Source organism: Vipera berus, assembly GCF_964194415.1.
Source record: "Vipera berus genome assembly, chromosome: 16".
NCBI classification, from domain to species: Eukaryota; Metazoa; Chordata; class Lepidosauria; order Squamata; family Viperidae; genus Vipera; species Vipera berus.
In genome coordinates, this window is record NC_138219.1 from 9,174,279 (window position 1) to 9,189,054 (window position 14,776).

Sequence of the window (14,776 nt, forward strand, 5' to 3'; positions counted from 1 at the left end):
CTGTTGAGACATCTTCAGCTCAAGGAGAACTGGAAAGATTAAAGAGAGCAAAAATTGAAAACATTTTTTAGAGACACATAGAATAGCACGGATCTCTCCATGACTTGACTCTTGGATCCTTGGGAGGCAGAAAAGAACCTTGTTCTGGGCTAGGGTTACAACCGAAATGTCTTATCCTCCAGACTTGGGGCCATGAATTGGATTGGGGTCACAGGCCAACGTTCATTGGTCAACCTGGTCGCCCTAGCTTGTTCAGAAAAATCGCAGATCTTAATTCGAGCGGGGAACAAACCTTAGTTCTTAAAGATCTGAAAGATCCAGGTTCCTTTGTGCAATCTTCAAAACGAGGAGAGGGAGGGAGAGAGGCAGAGACAGAGAGAGGGGAGAGAGGGAGAGAGAAGGACAGAAAGAGGAGAGGAGAGAGGGAGCGAGGGAAAGAGGGGAGAGGGAAAGAGAGGAAAAGGAGAGAGGGAAGAGGGAGAGAGAGGAATAGGTTGAGGAGGACAGATGAAGAGACAGCGAGAAATTATTGAGTGTTTTAACTACAGCAAGAAGAAGCAACACAAGCTAAAGAGAAACAAAAAAAAAGAAAGAGAAAAGGACAAGCTAAAATTGAAAAGGGGGAAAAAAGTAAGAAGGTAAAGAAAAAAGATAATAATACATCAAGAAGTGGTTTCCAACTTTCCCCAAAGCAGCTACAAGTACAATTATATTTTAACCTCGCTCTCTCTCAGGCTCCACATGCCATGACTCATTTCTTTCTCAACCTTCTAAAGAAGGACTCCCAAGTGGAGATCAAAGAGAATCACGTGAAGCCAGCAGGACTAACTGTCCACCTTCTGAAATCACACCACGGCTCGGCTAATGAGCATCGCCGCGATCTAAAACAACCAAACTGAGTTCCTAAGAACCACTTTGGGAAGGGCCATTCGCTAAGTAGGAACATAAATGACGACATCTGAAATCCGAGCTTCTGATCTTGACCCATTAGTTGAGAAAGAGGAGTGAGCCATGCTGGGAAAGCTCTTTGACTGAGATCCATGGTCAGTCAGGTGCCATCTACTGCGCAAAAGAGGACCTCAGCCCAAATGAATCATCTGGGCATTTCTTCTCCATGGAAGGTGAAGAAAAATCTGCTTGAGGTCTATCTAACCCATCCTAGATAAAATAGCCTTGCTGTTTTCCATAATAAGCATCCAGCCAAAGGACCACCAAAATCCCATTAACTCAACGTTAGGCATCCCTCAACCTTGAAAACAGGGAAGTAGACCTTGAGGAACAGGTACCTAAGTTGAGCTTGCACCTGTTTTCCAACGGACGTGGTTGCAGAAGACCCTGGCTAGGTTGTTGCCTGAACCAACTTACTAAGGAAATCGTTGACCCTTGAGTAAGAATTAGGCAGAGAAAGAGATGTCCCAAAGCAAACAGATCCAACTTACCCACGACTTGATGACAGACGGGGATGCTCGAGGAAGGCTTGAAAGCTTTGTCAGGTGTTCAGAGGAAAGATCTTATATAGCTCCTCATGGCATAATTCATCGTGAAACATAGAATGACAAGGTCTGTGTCCTTCGCGAAGATTGACAGAAAGAGAAGCCACCCTGGTGGCATCATGGGGCTTTCAGCTCCTAAATTTCCCTTTTTTTCCTGAAAAAAATAATAAAGGACAGAAGAAGCATCCACCCACGTGGAGAACAACATGTCTCTCTTAATGAGGCTTTGATAGATGGCTGAGCTACGGCTAATGAAGCGTTCATAACTTTGTCTTCCTATCTCACATGGTTTGGGAGAGCCAACCTTGGCTGATGGCCATCAGCTTCAGCTGGCATCATGGGGGGATGAAAGCCATAAGGAGAAGGTCCAGGAGATTCTGCATCCTGGATACATCCCCCTAAATCTATGTGCAAATTCTTAGAAGGCTTAGTTACCTAAATTAATTCAGTCGGCCTCAAGTGGAGGCAAAGTGGTCCAATTAAAGTCCACTTGGAAGAGAGACAACATTGTCCATTGGGTTATGAAATGTTCCCCTACCATAGATGTGCTATTTAAAGTTCCCTCTTTTGTGGTTGTCTTTATTTCACTCTTCAAGGAATAACCTAGAACAAAGAGCAAATAAAATGGTGACGTTCTTTAGATGCACCAAATCCAGCCGGAAATTTAGGAATTATTCAAGTAATGTGGTTATTATTTCTGTCTTACGCCTGCTACTTCTTCTCCTTTTCCTTCTCCCAGACATGTTTGACATTTGTCCAAAGCATTTTCAGATCACCCTTTAGCAAATAAATAAATAAATAAATTCCAGGAGAAGGAAAGACGGTCTTGCAGAAGGATATTTAGGTAGCTAGATTTTGACCAACATGTGACCTTGGAAAATCACCCAGCATTCACTCTGAGCAGAGTTTGACCATCTCAGAAGACCGCGGCTGGAAAAAAAGGGTCCTTGATTGGTGATATGTGAGAAGGCCAAGGAGGAACTAGTTGAGCGAGAAGACACCAATGATGGTGGCCACCACATTTGACTCGATCACTCAAACTCATCACTCTCTGAAGGAAAGTTGCATGCCCTCATTAAATCGGACGTGTTTTCAAAACAGGGTGTTTAATTACTGAAGGGAAAAAAAAGTTAAAAATCACACAAGTCCATTTGAGGCAAATCCCCTGATGACAAGGGGGGTGTTGAAGCTGCATGAGTCTTCAGTCACTCACGTTGACTTCCTGGGTAGGTTAGAAGTGGAAGGACCTCAACGGGTATAAAAAGACCAGACGCCGCTCCAGATCCAGCAAGCGTTCCTCTCCTCCTGCCTGGACCAAGTTCACACTTTGTGTTGGGTAAGTTGACTTCAGGCTGGTTGTCCTTTTGAGCAGTAGGTGAACTGCTGGGTCTTCCTCAGGTTTGGCACAGAAGGAAAAGTCTGGCTCTGGTGGATCAGGATAGGGAAGCAAACATAGTTTTTCTTTTGAATTTTGGAGGGAGGGAGGCTGCAAGAAGGGGGGGGGAAAAGCAGAGGAAAAGCATGGAGGTTGAGAGAGAGCAGATCTTCTTCTGAAGATGGAGAGATCCTTCAACTTCTGGAAACCGTTAGCTTCATTCTCCTGGTGGATCCCAGGGCTGGTTTTGGGGACTGAGGAAGGGGTTTTCATGGGCTTTTCTTTTCTTCCAGACCCTAACCCAAAAGACGAACCTACTATGCAGCAGTGCAAGCAGCCTCAGGGATTCCCCCCAATGGGCCAGAGTGTCAGCCAAGGCAAAGGATCAACTGGTGGCCAGACCCAAGGACCAGCTATGCAGCAGAGCCAGGGATCAGCTGGGAATCAGTGCAGGAGCACGGGCGTGAGCCAGTGCCAGGAGCCAGCACCATCCCAATGCTCGGGGGTGACCCAGTTTCACTCGTCAGGGGTGAGCCAGATGCAGGCACAGGGTGTAAGCCAGATGCAGGGATCAGGAGTGACCCAGATCCACTCCTCAGGGTTGGGCCAGTGCCAGGAATCTGGAATGGGCCAGTGCCAAGGATCTGGCATCAGCCAGTGCCAGGGATTTGGTGGAAACCAGGGCAAGGGATCCAGTGGAGGCCAGGGCAAGGGATCCTCTGGGGATCAGTGTGGCTGCTCACCTGTGAGCCAGGGCAAGGGATCGTGTGGAGGCCAGGCCAAGGGATCCTCCGGGGATCAGTGTGGCTGCTCACCTGTGAGCCAGGGCAAGGGATCGTGTGGAGGCCAGGCCAAGGGATCCTCCAGGGATCAGTGCGGAAGCTCTGATATCAGCCAGGGCAAGGGATCGTGTGGAGGCCAGGTCAAGGGATCTCCCGTGGACCATTGCAGAAGCTCTGATATCAGCCAGGGCAAGGGATCGTGTGGAGGCCAGGCCAAGGGATCTCCCGTGGACCAGTGTGGTGGCTCCATGACCAAATACTAAGGATCCACCGAGGGCGCAGAGCACAACGGGCACCGCCAAATTGACTGCCAAGGATCCAGCCCGTGCTAAGGGAGCTTAGCCCACTCATTGCTCCAGAGGAATCCAGCTACCAAGAGGGACTTTGCAAGTCTCCCATCTTCTCTCTGCCGTCCTTGACCTTCGCTCGCCTCTCTACTCATCCGGTTCATCGGATTCTACACCAAGCTTTCCAGCCGGCCCGGCATCGCCTTCTCAAGCCCACTCCCAGAGTCTGGACTTGTCCTCTACTTTCTCTGCCGCTCACTGCAACCTGTTTGCTTCTCTGACGTGGTCCCCACAAGGCCACTTGTCAATAAATCTTTTTCCCAAGCACTCTGGAATCTCTCGTGTTGACTTGGTTGGTTGGAGGCAGGGAGGGTTGGAGACAGCTGAGACACCACAAACATTACGCTTGTTTGTGCTTTGCTACCCTGCGGTGGCAGTCTGCCCTGAACTCTGGGGAGCGGGGAATGGGAGAAGGGAATGCTTGGGGGAAACCAAAAGTAGCTACTGAATCTCCCCGAGATGCCACCTCAAGGTCACCCAGCTGGGAGGAGACGGCAGCTGCCTACCAATCTGTGCTCGGAAGTGACCGTTCTGAAATCGTCTTGCTTGAACCTGATCGGTCACGGGGGACGGGGATGGGGAGGTCAGCGAGGGAAGGCACTTAAGGGAGGGAAAAGTTTAACTGAGGAATTTTTGGCCCTCGGTTCTCAGTCCCGGCTTTGCGCTACTGCGATACGCTTGGCTTCCAATACAACAATGCCTTTCTCAACAAAACGAGCCAAGGATCTACTTAGAGGTTTGAGTGGTGGCAGGTCTCACAAAGCATAATTCTGGTTTTCCTGCTTTGACACAGCTTGTTGTGGCCTGTTAGGTGGAGAGAGAGAAGGGAAGAAGCCTGGGTGGGTACGGAAGTGAAGACACTGCGCCCACAAAACAAAACAAAAAAGAACAAAACAGGAATCTTCCTGATCTCGTAATTATGTATAACTTAAATTTATAACTTAGCGGAATGTCATTCTTTGAGAATGTTCTTCCTCCCAGCTGGCCCTAAGGTACACTGCCCCGGTATCTAGAGGTTCCACTTACTTACTTACTTACTTACTTACTTACTTACTTACTTACTTACATACGTACTTACTTACTTACTTACTTATTTATTTATTTATTAATTATCGAGCATTTAATGACAGTTCGTTCAGGGACCGTTTGAAGTTACACCCGGTACTGAAAAAAAAGTGACATAGGATCGTTTGTCGCACTTAATGGCCGTTGCAGCATCCCCGCTGCCACGTGATTTATATTCACATGCTTGACAACTGATCCACACTTGTGACGGTTGGGGTCACGTGATCCGCTTTTACGACCTTACTGACAAGCGAAGAGAATGGGAAAGCCGGAATCCCTTCACAAGCCCGTTACTAATTTAACAACTGCAGCGACTCACTGAAGAACGATGGCGAGAAAGGTCATAAGATGGGGCAAAATTCACTTAGCAACCCGTCTCGCTTAGCAATATAAATCTTGGGTCCGGTTGTCATCGTAAATTAAGGACTAACTGTAATCAAAACACCTCAGGATGACCTTTTTTCAGTCCCCGGGGCTGTTTCCCCAATCAAAATAACTTTCAGGTCTGCTCGCCATAAAATAATTTGGGGGAATGGACTAGAAGACCTTGAAGGTCCCTCCCGATCCTGTGATTCTAGGATTTCTTGAAAACAGGCAAATAACGAAAGGGCTTTTGATGAAACAACCGCAATCCTTCAAGGTGGAAGTCTGGGCTTCTTTTTCTAAACCAAATTCTAGAGAGCTGCAAACTTTCGACCCTCTGCTAAAAAAATCTAAAACATGTTTGGACAAAGCTCCCCACGAAGGTGGATCCTGCCAGCGTGGTTTGTTGTTATTTTTCCACCATCATCAAAATAATCAAACAAAAATCTGTCAACCTGAATTTTGGCAAACGCCCCATTTCCTTCAGGTGAGTTGCTGCTCTGGGGATAATATATGTAATATAATATAATATAATATAATATAATATAATATAATATAATATAATATAATATAATATAATATAATATAATATAATAGTATAGTATAGTATAGTATAGTATAGTATAGTATAGTATAGTATAGTATAGTATAGTATAGTATAGTATAGTATAGTATAGTATAGTATAATATAATATAATATAATATAATATATATGTATTTTTAAAATAATAATAATGGGTATCTTTAAACTGGGGCAGATTTAAAGTGTGCCGTTTTTCACTCTTTTCTCAAGGCTGGAAAAAGATCTTTATGGGTTTCTTCTCATGATGAAGCCGTGGCTTTAGTAGGGAGCAGCTTGGACCATTTGTGGGATTCGGAAGCTAAGCAGGGTTGGCCCTGGGTCAGGTTTGAATGGGCAACTTTCAGGAGTCGGACCACGGTAGCCTAAACTACCAAGTGGGGGGAAAAGAGGCCATGACAGATGTTCACAGAGGCCTTTGGAGATGTTTGCAAGGTCACTAGGAATCCGTGGGAATTTGTAGGAGATTCATTTATTCATTTAGAGACTGTTCAAAGTTGCACAGCACCGGGGGGGGGCAGGGAATTAACCTAGGACCATTTTAATGAGAGGAACTTTGAATGTCTTAATTATTCATATTTTTGCCCGGCTCCCAATTTTGTAAGGTAGGTATAAACCACAAAATAACACAACTCTTCAGAGATTGCGTAATGCCACAAGATAAAGTCTTTATTTCATACAAACCCAAGTTCTGGGCCTTTTGCTCATTGAAGACTCTTTTTGCTTTCATAGCTTTTGTTTCTTTTGAACAAAGACATCCCTGCCTACCACAACCGTAAATCCCAGCAACTTACACAATTTTAAGGAAAGGACACAGCCATTGAAACGAGAGATGCACAAGCATCTGGAAACAGTGAAGAATTGAGAGCTGCTCGAACATCTGGAAACTGAAGAATTCAGAGGTGCTTGAACATCTGGAGACTGAAGAATTGAGAGATGCTTGAACTTCTGGAGACTTTGAAGAATCAAGAAATGCTCAAACATCTGGAGACTTTGAAGAATTGAAAGATGCTCGAACATCTGGAAACTTTGAAGAATTCAGAGGTGCTCAAACATCCGGAAACCGAAGAATTCAGAGGTGCTCGAACATCTGGAAACTTTGAAGCAACACTCCCCAAAACCGAATGCACGAAGAGGTCAGTAGTGAATATTATGGGATGCTTTTTCATCATGGTGGATTTGGGATTCTTTCAACAGCCTTACTTACAGCACGGATCGGGACACTTGCAATCGCACGGACAAACGACCTGCGGTTTCACACAGATGCTGTCCACGGCCGGTCCTGTGCCCTTTGGAGCACATGGAGGAGGGCAAACGGGGATGCAGGGCTCCCCGATAACTTTAACGCCTGGGCTTACACAAATGGGTACCTTCGAACAGGGAGAGGCCGGCACGCACACCTTGGTTTGTGTAGCACATCCCTTTCCACAAATGGGAGGCGGGAGACAAGGCTGCTTGCACTGTTGGTACGGATAAGACATATTTTTTTTCTTTTTCTTTTTTTAGAAAAAAAGGATCAATCTGTGAAAATAAGTAGAAGAGAAGATCATTCCTTGGTTGGCACATCCTCAGAGGATGTCAGACACTCGTGAAGGTAGCTTAAAGCAGTGTTTCCCAACCTTGGTCACTTGAAGATGTGTGGACTTCAACTCCCAGAATACCCTAGTCAGCTATGCTGAGTGGGGAATGCTGGGAGTTGAAGTCCACACATCTTCAAGTGGCCAAGGTTGGGAAACACTGGCTTAAAGGACATAGAAGCTGATGAGAAACATTGTAAGTTTTATCTCGAGAACTTCAACTCTGCTGTGATAAGAACAAATAGGCCGGTTTCTCCATGATTCATTTCAACTGCAGGAGAATAGATCCATTAAGGGTGGCAAGAAACCTAAGACCTTGCCACCGTTAATGGATCTATTCTCCTGCAAATATTTACCTAGGACTTTGTCTCCTGGTTTTTACTTGACCAGCAAGGTAACCTCGAGAAATATTACTCCATAAGGATAAATTTACCCCATAAATTCTTTTGGAGGGTTTTCTTGGTAGCAAGCTATTACAGGTGGCCAGTAGCAACCTTCTCAAATGTCCTAATCCATCCTAAAAATGGATTAAAGGAAAATGCAGGACCATCCCAATAGCTTCCTAGAAGCCATAATTCCACTGAGCAATGATCAAAATCAACGAATTTCAGACTTACCTAAACCAGTGCCAATCCCAAAGTCAAGAAGAAACATCAACCTCAGTCAAGAACCTCTTTTTATACCAGTTGCTTGAAAATGAACTCCAGAAAGGAAGCACCCTTAAGCTCTAGGAACTTGTGATTGTGTTGTTGTTTTTTTTCCTAGATGACTTCAGGATGTTACTCCTACATAATGTTTAAACTGCTAGTTGGAAATAATTATTCCAATACTTTTTTTTTAAATTGAACGGACATCTCCCTGTCTTGAGGTTTCTTAGTCACCTGACTTTCCTTTGAAGTCGATCCTTGGAACGTTACAATGCCTGATCTTCGCTCTCCCTATCAGCCACCAAAAAGTGTGATTCGCAAAGGAATCTGATCCAACACATTTCTTCAAAGGCAGCTGATTTTGAAAATTGCCCAAGGAGAGGGGAAAACCCTTTTGGAAAACAACTGAAAGACATTTCCGGACAATTCAAGGTGAGAATATTTGATGGGCTGCCACAAAAAAGAGGAGGTCAACCCATTTTCCAAAGCACCAGAAGGCAAGGCAAGAAACAACGGATGGAAACTCATCAAGGAGAAACGCAGCCTGGAATTAAGGAGAAATTTCCTAACAATGAGACCAATTAATCAGTGGGACGGCTTGCCTCCAGAAGTTGTGGCTGCTCCATCATTGGAGGCTTTTGAGAAGAGATTGGACAGCCGTTTGTCTGAAATGTTCTAGGGTCTCCTGCTTGAGCAGGGGGTTGGACTAGATGACCTCCTAGGTCCCTTCCAATTCTTTTATTCTGCTATTCTTTTTTCCTTCCTTCCTTCCTTCCTTCCTTCCTTCCTTCCTTCCTTCCTTCCTTCCTTCCTTCCTTCCTTCCTTCCTTCCTTCTTTCATCACTGGAGGCTTTTAAGAAGATATTGGACACCCATTTGTCTGAAATGGTATAGGGCCTCTTGCTTGAACAGGGGTAGGACTAGAAGACCTCCAAGGTCCCTTTGAACTCTATTATTCTGTTATTCCGTTCAAGAAATGTCCCGGACAAGAGACAAATTAAGAAGAAAATAAGAAGAAATAAGAAGAATGTTAGGCTTGTAGAGTCAAAAACTGGGATGCTTCTGAAACCAATAGATGGATCAATTCTTTTTCCAGAAGTATCTCCAGATAGGAGTCTATTCCTTCAAGTGGAAAACTTTCAGATTTCCCCAAGTTTGGTATATATTCATCCCAAAGAGATTGCACGTATGAGATTCTTCTGAAAGCTTGGAAACAATGCACCAAGCTTTAAATGTGTGTTTATTATTGATCGTGTTTAGATAAAATCCAATAAAAGTGGATTTATTCCTGAGGATTGTTACTTTGGAAACACAATATTCCAATGGAAATCAGGGGAAATGAAGGAGTACAATCTTACACATGTTAGACACACACACCCAACCTTTAGGAGGGAACACATCCCAACAAGACAACAAGGTTAGAATGGAACTAATCGGAATCAAATTAAAATTTAAAAGCTCTGGGTGCTTTAAACTTTTTTTTTTCTCCTCCCCTTTGGTTCACGTTGCAATGAGATTCGAATCACGTTTTAGAAAGGCTCACAGCTCCTCCGCTAAACTGAATTAAACTAAAACTAAATTAAACTAAGCTAAAAGGTAAAGGTAAAGGTTCCCCCACACATGCGTGCTAGTCGTTTCCAACTCTAGGGGCCGGTGCTCATCTCCGTTTCAAAGCCGAAGAGCCAGCGCTTGTCCGAGGACGTCTCCGTGGTCCTGTGGCCGGCATGACTAGACGCCAAAGGCGCACGGAACGCTGTTACCTTCCCACCGTAGTGGTCCCTATTTTCCTACTTGCATTTTTACGTGCTTTCGAACTGCTAGGTTGGCAGAAGCTGGGACGAGTAACAGGCGCTCACTCTGCTACCCGGCACTCGGGATTCGACCCACCAAACTGCCGACCTTCTGATCGACAAGCTCAGCGTCCTAACCCACTGAGCCACCGCATCCCTTAAACTAAGCTAAACTAAACATTAAATAAACTGGATTAAAGTCAACCAAATTAAATGAAACTAGATTAAACTAAACTACATTAAGCTAAACTAAATTAAACTACACATTAAATTAAACAAAACTATATTAAACTAAACATTAAGGTAAACAAACCAAACATTGAACTAAATTAAATGAAACACACTAAATCAAACCCAACTCAATTAAACGCTTTTCTGACATCTGAGAGGAAAAAAAAACTTGAAATGTCTGCAAGATTATTATATGCACAACAGTGGAGAAATACTGAAGTACCTACAACAGAGGATTTAATTCTGTCTGAAACTGCTGCAAAGGAATTCTTTGATACTTTTAAAATTATCTCTTTATTTATGAGTTGTTTCCCATAATTTCTTCTTTTATCTTTTTTTCCTTCCTCTAACTTTCCTCTTGGTTTGCTCTAGCTAAGGTAGTTTTCAATAAACATTATTTTTTTAAAAGAGAGAGAGAGAGAGAGAAATTGCGACACTTTTTTGCATCCCAAATTGGCCTATCATGCGGGACGTTCTCAGGTTCCTGATGACCCCCCCCCCCAAAGCGTGTCTTCTGTCTGGCCCAAAGTGTCTGAGGCTTGGGCGAGGCTCAGTTGGATGATGGGAACAGGATGAAAGAGAAGTCAAACCTCAGAACTGTTCATTAAGAAAAGAGACATTTGATGGCTTAGCAGAACTAAGGAGAGGGCGGGGAAGAATCAGATGATAAAGAGATTTTTAAGAGTCTTGCTTGAGGCTTACAGGAAAACAGGATTTAAAGAACACGGTATTATCTTCAACCTTTTGTTCTGGAATTATTCTGCAAGGAACACAATGTCTGTGAGCTTTCTCTGGATTTGGATCCCTTGGGTGACCCTTTTTTTAAAAAAAAATTCCTTCTTAAATTCACGCACCCCGCTGCAGCAGGGTGCGTGAAAAACACTGTTGACAGAGGGTAGGTGGGCTTCCAAAACTCGTGAAGTAGAACAGAACAGAATAACAGAATTGGGAGGGACCTTGGAGGTCTTCTAGTCCAACCCCCTGCTCAGAATGCAGAATGACAGAGGTGGAAGGGACCTCGGAGGTCTTCCAGTCCAACCCCCTACTCAGTTGCCTGAAAGTTTTGGGGATCTCCTGAACTGGGTATCAAAGAGCCACTCGTGGATGCTCATTCACAGCAGAATCCACTTGACACCTGGGTTGTGGTTAAAACTGTGTAATCCTCTCTAATCCACCCCTTGAAGAAAGATCCTTCTGCAGCCTCCAAAGCTGGGTTGTATACTAAGTGTGAGCAGTCGACACAGGTGTGTTTCAGTTGACCTGAAAAGTGAAGAATTAGCTTCTTAGTGCCGTGTATTCGTCTTGAGATGGTTTGGGCATGTCCCCACGGCAAGGAATTCACTTTCATCCATTTTGATACCGCAGATCTGGGCAGTTACGTCTCATCTCTGGGTCAGTTCCCCATAATGACCTCCAGGTTGTTGTTCTCAGCTTCTGCGGGTCAAAATGGACAGAGAGTGACTCGGTGGTCCATAGTGCTGTTGGTGGTCACCACTTCCAGGAAAAGCCCCAAAACAAGGCGCCCCCAGGATTCTAGCAGCCTCAGAAAGTCTATAGAGTAGAGTAGAGTAGAGTAGAGTAGAGTAGAGTAGAGTAGAGTAGAGTAGAGTAGAGTAGAGTAGAGTAGAATTAGAAATTAGAACAGAATAGAATTAGAAAATAGAATAGAATAGAACAGAACAGAATAGAATAGAATTAGAAAATAGAATAGAATTAGAGAATAGAATAGAATAGAGAATAGAATTAGAGAATAGAATAGAATAGAGAATAGAATTAGAAAATAGAATAGAATAGAATAGAATAGAATAGAATAGAATAGAATAGAATAGAATAGAATAGAATAGAATAGAATAGAATAGAATAGAATAGAATAGAATAGAATAGAATTGGAAGGGACCTTGGAGGTCTTCTAGTCCAGCCCCCTGCTCAAGTAGGAGAACATATACTATTTCAGATAAATCTTAGTTTCTTTCCTTCGGCCCATTATTTGTAATCGGATTGAATCTGCAGTTGTGATCTTCCGCGTTGTGAGTCAGAGTTTTCCAGAACTAGCTGAGACAGGAAGCACCCCATAATTGTTTGTCTCAGGACATGTGACAGTGAAGCCACAAATGTATTTAACAATAAATATTAAAATGGAGAAAAACAAGATTCCAGTCCTCTTTGTCAGGCTTTCCATGAGAATTCAGTTTGGTCATCAATGGCACTTAATTAATATGTCGCCCTGTGACTACGGCACCCACCCCATGTGCTACTTAAACACTTAAACAATCAAGAGCCGAAAAATATGTTTGTATTTCCATCTTAATGGAACTTGCTCATAGCAATCAGCTTCAAGGCGTTGGACTTACATGCTTTCAAGTTGCTTTCCTCCTAAATAAATAAACTAAATATTTTCGGTCAGATTCTTACGACTCTGACGATGAAATAGGCCTTTCTTCCCATTTAATAAAAACTTTTTTTTTTCCTCCTAAGAATATTGGTCTGATGTGAAGAAGGCGTAAGCCATATTTAGGGCAAAATTGTAGGACATCGGGAAATGTTCAATTATTTATTTATATTTATTTATAATTGAATTTCTATACCGCCCTTCTCCCGAAGGACTCAGGGCGGTGTACAGGGCAGTAAAAGCTTTACATACAAAAGTTAAAATGAAATTAAATTAATTAAGCCCTAACAATAAATAATTAAAAATACCCCAAACCCTTAAACCAGGCCGGCCTGTTCAAATAAATAGGTTTTCAGATCCCGGCGGAAAGAGCAAAGGTCGGGAGCCATCCGGAGCTCTCCCCCTGGGGGCCGCAAGCCGACACTCTCTGGCCGATGGCACCCTGAGGAGACCCTCCCTGTGGGGGCGCACAGGACGATGGGAAGATGATGCCGGCAGCAGGTGTTCCCTTAGATAGTCCGGACCCATGCCATTTAGGGCTTTATAGGTCATCACCAGCACCTTGAATCTCACCCGGAGGGCAACTGGAAGCCAATGCAGCTCGCGGAGAAGAGGTGTTCCATGGGAGTACCGGGAGACCCCCATCACAACTCGCGCGGCCGCATTCTGCACCAGCTGAAGCCTCCGAGTGGTCCTCAAGGGCAGCCCCATGTACAGAGCATTGCAGTAGTCTATACGAGAGGTCACGAGTGCATGAGTGACTGTATGCAAGGCATCCCGGATGTTGTGGCTTTCCAAAATGAACAGAGTCCGAAACTTTGAGCAGAGCTGACACTTATCTCAGCTCTTCTAGTTGGAATCCAAAAAAAATAGAAAATTGGAGAGAGGGAGAAGCAGGCAGAAGCAGACATTCCTTTGCGGCATCTTCTGAACCATATTTTTCTGCTGACACTAAATAAAGATAGTAACAAATTAATAGATCAGAAGATAAATTTTGTTTTTCTCTTTTTCTGCCTCCTCCAGAGTCAGAGGAACGGGTTTTTTTTAATTTGCCTGTTGCCAGCACCACGTAAGCTAAAAAATTTAATGATAAGTTGAGAACAGTTCCAGGAAAATCTGTGGGACTGGACTTCTTTTCCGCATTGTGTGGTATCACCACGAGGTTGGAAGAAGAGTATATAAGCGCTCTCCTTGTAGTTGAGCATCAAAACACAGGATTTTTCTGTCTTTCTTGAGAAGATTAGAAGGTAAGTCCATTTTTTTATATGGGCATTAGTCTAGTTCTCCATATCCCTATTTTCTGGGCATGGAGATGTTCTAAGACTGGGATTTTCCAGCTGTGCTTAAGGGAGAGCGGTGGTTGGGTGAGAAGTTGATGATGTTCTGAAGAGATCTTCGGAGATGATTGTCATCTTGAGAGAACAGGAGCACAGAAAATTTAACTCCATCATTAAAGCTTTGGCTCTTGACCAGGGCTTTGAACACCCTGTTCTTGGGGATTTAGGTCATTAATTTGGGGGTGACAATCATGGACTTTTAAGTGGAGAGAAGCTTTGTATGTTGGGTTGGTTGTCGAGCCAACATCTTCCCATGTTTTGATGTTTGTGAGCATATACCTAGGAGTCAACTTAAGGTAACTCTAGTTCTTAACATCTAAATTTGTAATAGTTCAGATTTTGAAGCTCTATGAAGGAAATCTGAAAGAGCTTTTTTGAAGTTTTTGAGAGGCCAAATTTGAGCCTGCTCTTTCTCCTTCTGGAACCAACATCATCTTCTGATGTTTTCAGTCTATTTCCCTCTACAAGGCCCAGTAGACAGGTGGGCGTGGGGAAAACCAACATCTTGTAGTAAATCTATAGGTCCAATTTGTTTGTCCACCTTTGATGAAAAGTAGCAATTTGTTGTTTTGATTAATGCATGGGGTTTTTTTTATATCAAACCATGATTAGAAGGCTCTTCCATCTCAGTTGAATAGGGCTGTGGGCTCCAACTTTGACTACCAAAAGGGACAATATGGATTCTCTGTGTCTCACAAAATACAAATTGGGAACAAAGTGGTAACTGGAAAGATAAGAACTGCACAAAAAGAGTATAGAGAGATTGAGTTCTCCAGTCTTGTTTGTCTAGACCAGGGGTA